The following is a 9,518-nucleotide window of genomic DNA, read 5'->3' as shown; positions in this document are numbered from 1 at the left end:
CTCACGGCCAGTCCGACCCATTTTGAAGGTCAAACGAGGCCCGAAGAGAGCATACCCCTCGTTTCGACAATTTTCGTGTGCTATAACAAACCATTTTTTGGGTGATCAGGATTCTGACGTCAAAAATGCAAATTTTATTTGTGGATGTCCATCAAGAACTTGTCTATGCATCCAGTTGGCCCTCACGGCCAGTCCGACCCATTTTGAAGGTCAAACGAGCCCCGAAGCGAGCATACCCCTCATTTCGATGATTTTCCTGTGCTATAGCAAACCATTTTTTGGGTGATCCGGATTCCGACGTCAAAAATGCCAAATTTTTATGTGGACGTCCGTCAAGACCTTGTCTATGCAGCCAGTTGGCCATCATGGCCAATCCAACTCATTTTCAAGGTCAAACGAGCCCCGAAGCGAGCATACCCCAATTTCGACGATTTTCGTAAGCAATAGCAAACCATTTTTTAGGTGATCCAGATTCCGACGTCTAAGATTCAAAAAATTTTAGTGGACATCTCTCAAGACCTTGGCCATGCAGCCAGTTGTCCATCACGGCAAGTCCGACCCATTTTGAAGGTCAATCGAGCCCCGAAGCAAGCGTACCCCTCATTTCGACGATTTTCGTGTGCTATAGCAAACCATTTTGGGGGATCCGGATTCCGACGTCAAAAATGCCAAATTTTTTCAGGACGTCCGTCAAGACTTTGTCTATGCAGCCGGTTGGCCCTAACGGCACGTACGACCCATTTTGAAGGTCAAACGAGCCCCGAAGCGAGCATACCCCTTATTTCGACGATTTTCGTGTGCTATAGCAAACCATTTTGGGGGATCCGGATTCCGACGTCAAAAATGCCAAATTTTTTCAGGACGTCCGTCAAGACTTTGTCTATGCAGCCGGTTGGCCCTAACGGCACGTACGACCCATTTTGAAGGTCAAACGAGCCCCGAAGCGAGCATACCCCTTATTTCGACGATTTTCGTGTGCTATAGCAAACCATTTTGGGGGATCCGGATTCCGACGTCAAAAATGCCAAATTTTTTCAGGACGTCCGTCAAGACTTTGTCTATGCAGCCGGTTGGCCCTAACGGCACGTACGACCCATTTTGAAGGTCAAACGAGCCCCGAAGCGAGCATACCCCTTATTTCGACGATTTTCGTGTGCTATAGCAAACCATTTTGGGGGATCCGGATTCCGACGTCAAAAATGCCAAATTTTTTCAGGACGTCCGTCAAGACTTTGTCTATGCAGCCGGTTGGCCCTAACGGCACGTACGACCCATTTTGAAGGTCAAACGAGCCCCGAAGCGAGCATACCCCTTATTTCGACGATTTTCGTGTGCTATAGCAAACCATTTTGGGGGATCCGGATTCCGACGTCAAAAATGCCAAATTTTTTCAGGACGTCCGTCAAGACTTTGTCTATGCAGCCGGTTGGCCCTAACGGCACGTACGACCCATTTTGAAGGTCAAACGAGCCCCGAAGCGAGCATACCCCTTATTTCGACGATTTTCGTGTGCTATAGCAAACCATTTTGGGGGATCCGGATTCCGACGTCAAAAATGCCAAATTTTTTCAGGACGTCCGTCAAGACTTTGTCTATGCAGCCGGTTGGCCCTAACGGCACGTACGACCCATTTTGAAGGTCAAACGAGCCCCGAAGCGAGCATACCCCTTATTTCGACGATTTTCGTGTGCTATAGCAAACCATTTTGGGGGATCCGGATTCCGACGTCAAAAATGCCAAATTTTTTCAGGACGTCCGTCAAGACTTTGTCTATGCAGCCGGTTGGCCCTAACGGCACGTACGACCCATTTTGAAGGTCAAACGAGCCCCGAAGCGAGCATACCCCTTATTTCGACGATTTTCGTGTGCTATAGCAAACCATTTTGGGGGATCCGGATTCCGACGTCAAAAATGCCAAATTTTTTCAGGACGTCCGTCAAGACTTTGTCTATGCAGCCGGTTGGCCCTAACGGCACGTACGACCCATTTTGAAGGTCAAACGAGCCCCGAAGCGAGCATACCCCTTATTTCGACGATTTTCGTGTGCTATAGCAAACCATTTTGGGGGATCCGGATTCCGACGTCAAAAATGCCAAATTTTTTCAGGACGTCCGTCAAGACTTTGTCTATGCAGCCGGTTGGCCCTAACGGCACGTACGACCCATTTTGAAGGTCAAACGAGCCCCGAAGCGAGCATACCCCTTATTTCGACGATTTTCGTGTGCTATAGCAAACCATTTTGGGGGATCCGGATTCCGACGTCAAAAATGCCAAATTTTTTCAGGACGTCCGTCAAGACTTTGTCTATGCAGCCGGTTGGCCCTAACGGCACGTACGACCCATTTTGAAGGTCAAACGAGCCCCGAAGCGAGCATACCCCTTATTTCGACGATTTTCGTGTGCTATAGCAAACCATTTTGGGGGATCCGGATTCCGACGTCAAAAATGCCAAATTTTTTCAGGACGTCCGTCAAGACTTTGTCTATGCAGCCGGTTGGCCCTAACGGCACGTACGACCCATTTTGAAGGTCAAACGAGCCCCGAAGCGAGCATACCCCTTATTTCGACGATTTTCGTGTGCTATAGCAAACCATTTTGGGGGATCCGGATTCCGACGTCAAAAATGCCAAATTTTTTCAGGACGTCCGTCAAGACTTTGTCTATGCAGCCGGTTGGCCCTAACGGCACGTACGACCCATTTTGAAGGTCAAACGAGCCCCGAAGCGAGCATACCCCTTATTTCGACGATTTTCGTGTGCTATAGCAAACCATTTTGGGTGATCCGGATTCCGACGTCAAAAATGCCAAATTTTTTCAGGACGTCCGTCAAGACTTTGTCTATGCAGCCGGTTGGCCCTAACGGCACGTACGACCCATTTTGAAGGTCAAACGAGCCCCGAAGCGAGCATACCCCTTATTTCGACGATTTTCGTGTGCTATAGCAAACCATTTTTTGGGTGATCCAGATTCCGACGTCAAAAACGCCAAATTTATTTGTGGACGTTTATCAAGACCTTTTCTATGCATCCAGTTGTCCCTCATGGTTAGTCCGACCAATTTTGAAGGTCTAATGAGCCCTGAAGCGAGCATACCCATCATTTCGACGATTTTCGTGTGCTATACCAAACCTTTTTTGAGTGATCTGGATTCCGACGTCAAAAATGCAAAAAATTTTAGTGGAAGTCCATCAAGACCTTGGCTATGCATCCAGTTGTCCATCACGGCCAGTCTGACCCATTTTAAAGGTCAAACAAGCCTCGAAGCGCGCATACCCCCCATTTCGACGATTTTTGTGTGCTATACCAAACCATTTTTTTGGTGATCCTGATTCCGACGTCAAAAATGCCTAAGTTTTTTGTGGAAGTCTGTCAAGACCTTGTCTATGGAGTCAGTTGGCCCTCACGGCCAGTCCGACCCATTTTGAAGGTCAAACTAGGCCCGAAGCGAGCATCCCCCTCATTTCGACGATTTTCGTGTGCTATAGCAAACCATTTTTTAGGTGATACGGATTCCGACGTCAAAAATGCCTAAGTTTTTTGTGGAAGTCTGTCAAGACCTTGTCTATGGAGTCAGTTGGCCCTCACGGCCAGTCCGACCCATTTTGAAGGTCAAACTAGGCCCGAAGCGAGCATCCCCCTCATTGCGACGATTTTCGTGTGCTATAGCACACCATTTTTTGGGTGATCCGGATTCCGACGTCAAAAATGCCTAAGTTTTTTGTGGAAGTCTGTCAAGACCTTGTCTATGGAGTCAGTTGGCCCTCACGGCCAGTCCGACCCATTTTGAAGGTCAAACTAGGCCCGAAGCGAGCATCCCCCTCATTGCGACGATTTTCGTGTGCTATAGCACACCATTTTTTGGGTGATCCGGATTCCGACGTCAAAAATGCCTAAGTTTTTTGTGGAAGTCTGTCAAGACCTTGTCTATGGAGTCAGTTGGCCCTCACGGCCAGTCCGACCCATTTTGAAGGTCAAACTAGGCCCGAAGCGAGCATCCCCCTCATTGCGACGATTTTCGTGTGCTATAGCACACCATTTTTTGGGTGATCCGGATTCCGACGTCAAAAATGCCTAAGTTTTTTGTGGAAGTCTGTCAAGACCTTGTCTATGGAGTCAGTTGGCCCTCACGGCCAGTCCGACCCATTTTGAAGGTCAAACTAGGCCCGAAGCGAGCATCCCCCTCATTGCGACGATTTTCGTGTGCTATAGCACACCATTTTTTGGGTGATCCGGATTCCGACGTCAAAAATGCCTAAGTTTTTTGTGGAAGTCTGTCAAGACCTTGTCTATGGAGTCAGTTGGCCCTCACGGCCAGTCCGACCCATTTTGAAGGTCAAACTAGGCCCGAAGCGAGCATCCCCCTCATTGCGACGATTTTCGTGTGCTATAGCACACCATTTTTTGGGTGATCCGGATTCCGACGTCAAAAATGCCTAAGTTTTTTGTGGAAGTCTGTCAAGACCTTGTCTATGGAGTCAGTTGGCCCTCACGGCCAGTCCGACCCATTTTGAAGGTCAAACTAGGCCCGAAGCGAGCATCCCCCTCATTGCGACGATTTTCGTGTGCTATAGCACACCATTTTTTGGGTGATCCGGATTCCGACGTCAAAAATGCCTAAGTTTTTTGTGGAAGTCTGTCAAGACCTTGTCTATGGAGTCAGTTGGCCCTCACGGCCAGTCCGACCCATTTTGAAGGTCAAACTAGGCCCGAAGCGAGCATCCCCCTCATTGCGACGATTTTCGTGTGCTATAGCACACCATTTTTTGGGTGATCCGGATTCCGACGTCAAAAATGCCTAAGTTTTTTGTGGAAGTCTGTCAAGACCTTGTCTATGGAGTCAGTTGGCCCTCACGGCCAGTCCGACCCATTTTGAAGGTCAAACTAGGCCCGAAGCGAGCATCCCCCTCATTGCGACGATTTTCGTGTGCTATAGCACACCATTTTTTGGGTGATCCGGATTCCGACGTCAAAAATGCCTAAGTTTTTTGTGGAAGTCTGTCAAGACCTTGTCTATGGAGTCAGTTGGCCCTCACGGCCAGTCCGACCCATTTTGAAGGTCAAACTAGGCCCGAAGCGAGCATCCCCCTCATTGCGACGATTTTCGTGTGCTATAGCACACCATTTTTTGGGTGATCCGGATTCCGACGTCAAAAATGCCTAAGTTTTTTGTGGAAGTCTGTCAAGACCTTGTCTATGGAGTCAGTTGGCCCTCACGGCCAGTCCGACCCATTTTGAAGGTCAAACTAGGCCCGAAGCGAGCATCCCCCTCATTTCGACGATTTTCGTGTGCTATAGCAAACCATTTTTTAGGTGATACGGATTCCGACGTCAAAAATGCCAAATTTTTTTGTGGACGTCCGTCAAGAACTTGTCTATGCAGCCGGTTGTCCCTCACGGCCAGTACGAACCATTTTGAAGGTCAAACGAACCCCTAAGCGAGCATACCCATCATTTCGACGACTTTTGTGTGCTTTACCAAACCATTTTTTGGGTGATCTGGATTCCGACGTCAAAAATGCCAAAAAATTTTGGACATCCGTCAAGGCCATGTCTTTGCATCCAGTTGGCCCTCACGGCTAGTCCGACCTATTTTGAAGGTCAAACGAGCCCCGAATCGAGCATACCCCTCATTTCGACGATTTTCGTGTGCTATAGAATACCATTTTTTTGGTGATCCAGATTCTGAGGTCAAAAATGCCAATTTTTTTCTGGACGTCCATCAAGACCTTGTCTATGCAGCCGGTTGGCCCTCACGGCACGTACGACCCATTTTGAAGGTCAAATGAGCCACGAAACGAGCATACCCCTCATTTCGACGATTTTTGTGTGCTATACCTAACCATTTTTTGGGTTATCCAGATTCCGACGTCAAAAATGCCAAATTTATTTGTGGATTTTTATCAAGACCTTGTCTATGCAGCCAGTTGTCCCTCACGGTTAGTCCGACCAATTTTGAAGGTCAAACGAGCCCTGAAACGAGCATACCCATCATTTCGACGATTTTCGTGTGCTATACCAAACCTTTTTTGAGTGATTCGGATTCAGACGTCAAAAATGCCAAATTTTTATGTGGACGTCCGTCAAGTCCTTGTCTATGCATCCAGTTGGCCCTCACGGCCCGTCCGACCCATTTTGAAGGTCAAACGAGCCCCGAAGCGATCATACCCCTTATTTCGACGATTTTTGTGTGCTATACCAAACCATTTTTGGGAGATCCGGATTCCGACGACAAAAATGCCAAATTTTTTTGTGGACGTCCGTTAAGACCTTGTACAGTTGGCCATCACAGCCAGTCCGACTCATTTTGAAGGTCAGTCGAGCCCAGAAGCGAGCATACCCCTCATTTCGACGATTTTCGTGTGCTATAGCAAACCATTTTTAGGGTTATCCAGATTCCGACGTCAAAAATGCCAAATTTTTCTGTGGACGTCCGTTAAGACCTTGTACAGTTGGCCATCACAGCCAGTCCGACTCATTTTGAAGGTCAGTCGAGCCCCGAAGCGAGCATACCCCTCATTTCGCCGATTTTCGTGTGCTATAGCTAACCATTTTTAGGGTTATCCAGATTCCGACGTCAAACATGCCAAAGTTTTTTGTGGAAGTCCGTCAAGACGTTGTCTATGGAGTCAGCTGGCCCTCATGGCCAGTCCGACCCATTTTGAAGGTCAAACGAGCCCCGAAGCGATCATACCCCTTATTTCGACGATTTTTGTGTGCTATTCCAAACCATTTTTGGGAGATCCGGATTCCGACGACAAAAATGCCAAATTTTTCTGTGGACGTCCGTTAAGACCTTGTACAGTTGGCCATCACAGCCAGTCCGACTCATTTTGAAGGTCAGTCGAGCCCCGAAGCGAGCATACCCCTCATTTCGCCGATTTTCGTGTGCTATAGCTAACCATTTTTAGGGTTATCCAGATTCCGACGTCAAACATGCCAAAGTTTTTTGTGGAAGTCCGTCAAGACGTTGTCTATGGAGTCAGCTGGCCCTCATGGCCAGTCCGACCCATTTTGAAGGTCAAACGAGCCCCGAAGCGATCATACCCCTTATTTCGACGATTTTTGTGTGCTATTCCAAACCATTTTTGGGAGATCCGGATTCCGACGACAAAAATGCCAAATTTTTCTGTGGACGTCCGTTAAGACCTTGTACAGTTGGCCATCACAGCCAGTCCGACTCATTTTGAAGGTCAGTCGAGCCCCGAAGCGAGCATACCCCTCATTTCGCCGATTTTCGTGTGCTATAGCTAACCATTTTTAGGGTTATCCAGATTCCGACGTCAAACATGCCAAAGTTTTTTGTGGAAGTCCGTCAAGACGTTGTCTATGGAGTCAGCTGGCCCTCATGGCCAGTCCGACCCATTTTGAAGGTCAAACGAGCCCCGAAGCGATCATACCCCTTATTTCGACGATTTTTGTGTGCTATTCCAAACCATTTTTGGGAGATCCGGATTCCGACGACAAAAATGCCAAATTTTTCTGTGGACGTCCGTTAAGACCTTGTACAGTTGGCCATCACAGCCAGTCCGACTCATTTTGAAGGTCAGTCGAGCCCCGAAGCGAGCATACCCCTCATTTCGCCGATTTTCGTGTGCTATAGCTAACCATTTTTAGGGTTATCCAGATTCCGACGTCAAACATGCCAAAGTTTTTTGTGGAAGTCCGTCAAGACGTTGTCTATGGAGTCAGCTGGCCCTCATGGCCAGTCCGACCCATTTTGAAGGTCAAACGAGCCCCGAAGCGATCATACCCCTTATTTCGACGATTTTTGTGTGCTATTCCAAACCATTTTTGGGAGATCCGGATTCCGACGACAAAAATGCCAAATTTTTCTGTGGACGTCCGTTAAGACCTTGTACAGTTGGCCATCACAGCCAGTCCGACTCATTTTGAAGGTCAGTCGAGCCCCGAAGCGAGCATACCCCTCATTTCGCCGATTTTCGTGTGCTATAGCTAACCATTTTTAGGGTTATCCAGATTCCGACGTCAAACATGCCAAAGTTTTTTGTGGAAGTCCGTCAAGACGTTGTCTATGGAGTCAGCTGGCCCTCATGGCCAGTCCGACCCATTTTGAAGGTCAAACGAGCCCCGAAGCGATCATACCCCTTATTTCGACGATTTTTGTGTGCTATTCCAAACCATTTTTGGGAGATCCGGATTCCGACGACAAAAATGCCAAATTTTTCTGTGGACGTCCGTTAAGACCTTGTACAGTTGGCCATCACAGCCAGTCCGACTCATTTTGAAGGTCAGTCGAGCCCCGAAGCGAGCATACCCCTCATTTCGACGATTTTCGTGTGCTATAGCAAACCATTTTTAGGGTTATCCAGATTCCGACGTCAAAAATGCCAAAGTTTTTTGTGGAAGTCCGTCAAGACGTTGTCTATGGAGTCAGCTGGCCCTCATGGCCAGTCCGACCCATTTTGAAGGTCAAACGAGGCCCGAAGCGAGCATACCCCACGTTTCGACAATTTTCGTGTGCTATAACAAACCATTTTTTGGGTGATCAGGATTCTGACGTCAAAAATGCCAATTTTATTTGTGGATGTCCATCAAGAACTTGTATATGCATCCAGTTGGCCATCACGGCCAGTCCGACCCATTTTGAAGGTCAAACGAGCCCCGAAGCGAGCATACCCCTCGTTTCGACGATTTTCGTGTGCTATAGCAAACCATTTTTTGGGTGATCCGGATTCCGACGTCAAAAATGCCAAATTTTTATGTGGACGTCCGTCAAGACCTTGTCTTTGCAGCCAGTTGGCCATCATGGCCAATCCAACTCATTTTCAAGGTCAAACAAGCCCCGAAGCGAGCATACCCCAATTTCGACGATTTTCGTAAGCAATAGCAAACCATTTTTTAGGTGATCCAGATTCCGACGTCTAAGATTCAAAAAATTTTAGTGGACATCTGTCAAGACCTTGGCCATGCAGCCAGTTGTCCATCACGGCCAGTCCGACCCATTTTAAAGGTCAAACAAGCCTCGAAGCGAGCATACGGACATCTGTCAAGACCTTGTCCATGCAGCCAGTTGTCCATCACGGCCAGTCCGACCCATTTTAAAGGTCAAACAAGCCTCGAAGCGAGCATACCCCTCATTTCGATGATTTTNCTATAGCACACCATTTTTTTGGTGATCCGGATTCCAACGTCAAAAATGCCAAATTTTTCTCTGGACGTCCGTTAAGACCTTGTACAGTTGGCCCTCACGGCAAGTCCGACCCATTTTGAAGGTCAATCGAGCCCCGAAGCAAGCGTACCCCTCATTTCGACGATTTTCGTATGCTATAGCAAACCATTTTTAGGGTTATCCGGATTTAGACGTCAAAAATGCCAAAGTTTTTTGTGGATGTCCTTCAAGACCTTGTCTATGAATTCAGTTGGACCTCACGGCCAGTCCGACCCATTTTGAAGGTCAAACGAGGCCCGAAGCGAGCATACCCCTCATTTCGATGATTTCGTGTGCTATAGCAAACCATTTTTTTGGTGATCTGGATTCCGACGTCAAAAATGCCAAAT

Source organism: Solanum pennellii, chromosome 3 (genome assembly GCF_001406875.1).
Source record: "Solanum pennellii chromosome 3, SPENNV200".
NCBI lineage: Eukaryota > Viridiplantae > Streptophyta > Magnoliopsida > Solanales > Solanaceae > Solanum > Solanum pennellii.
The sequence above is the reverse complement of the archived record's forward strand: the minus strand, read 5'-3'. Positions refer to the sequence as shown.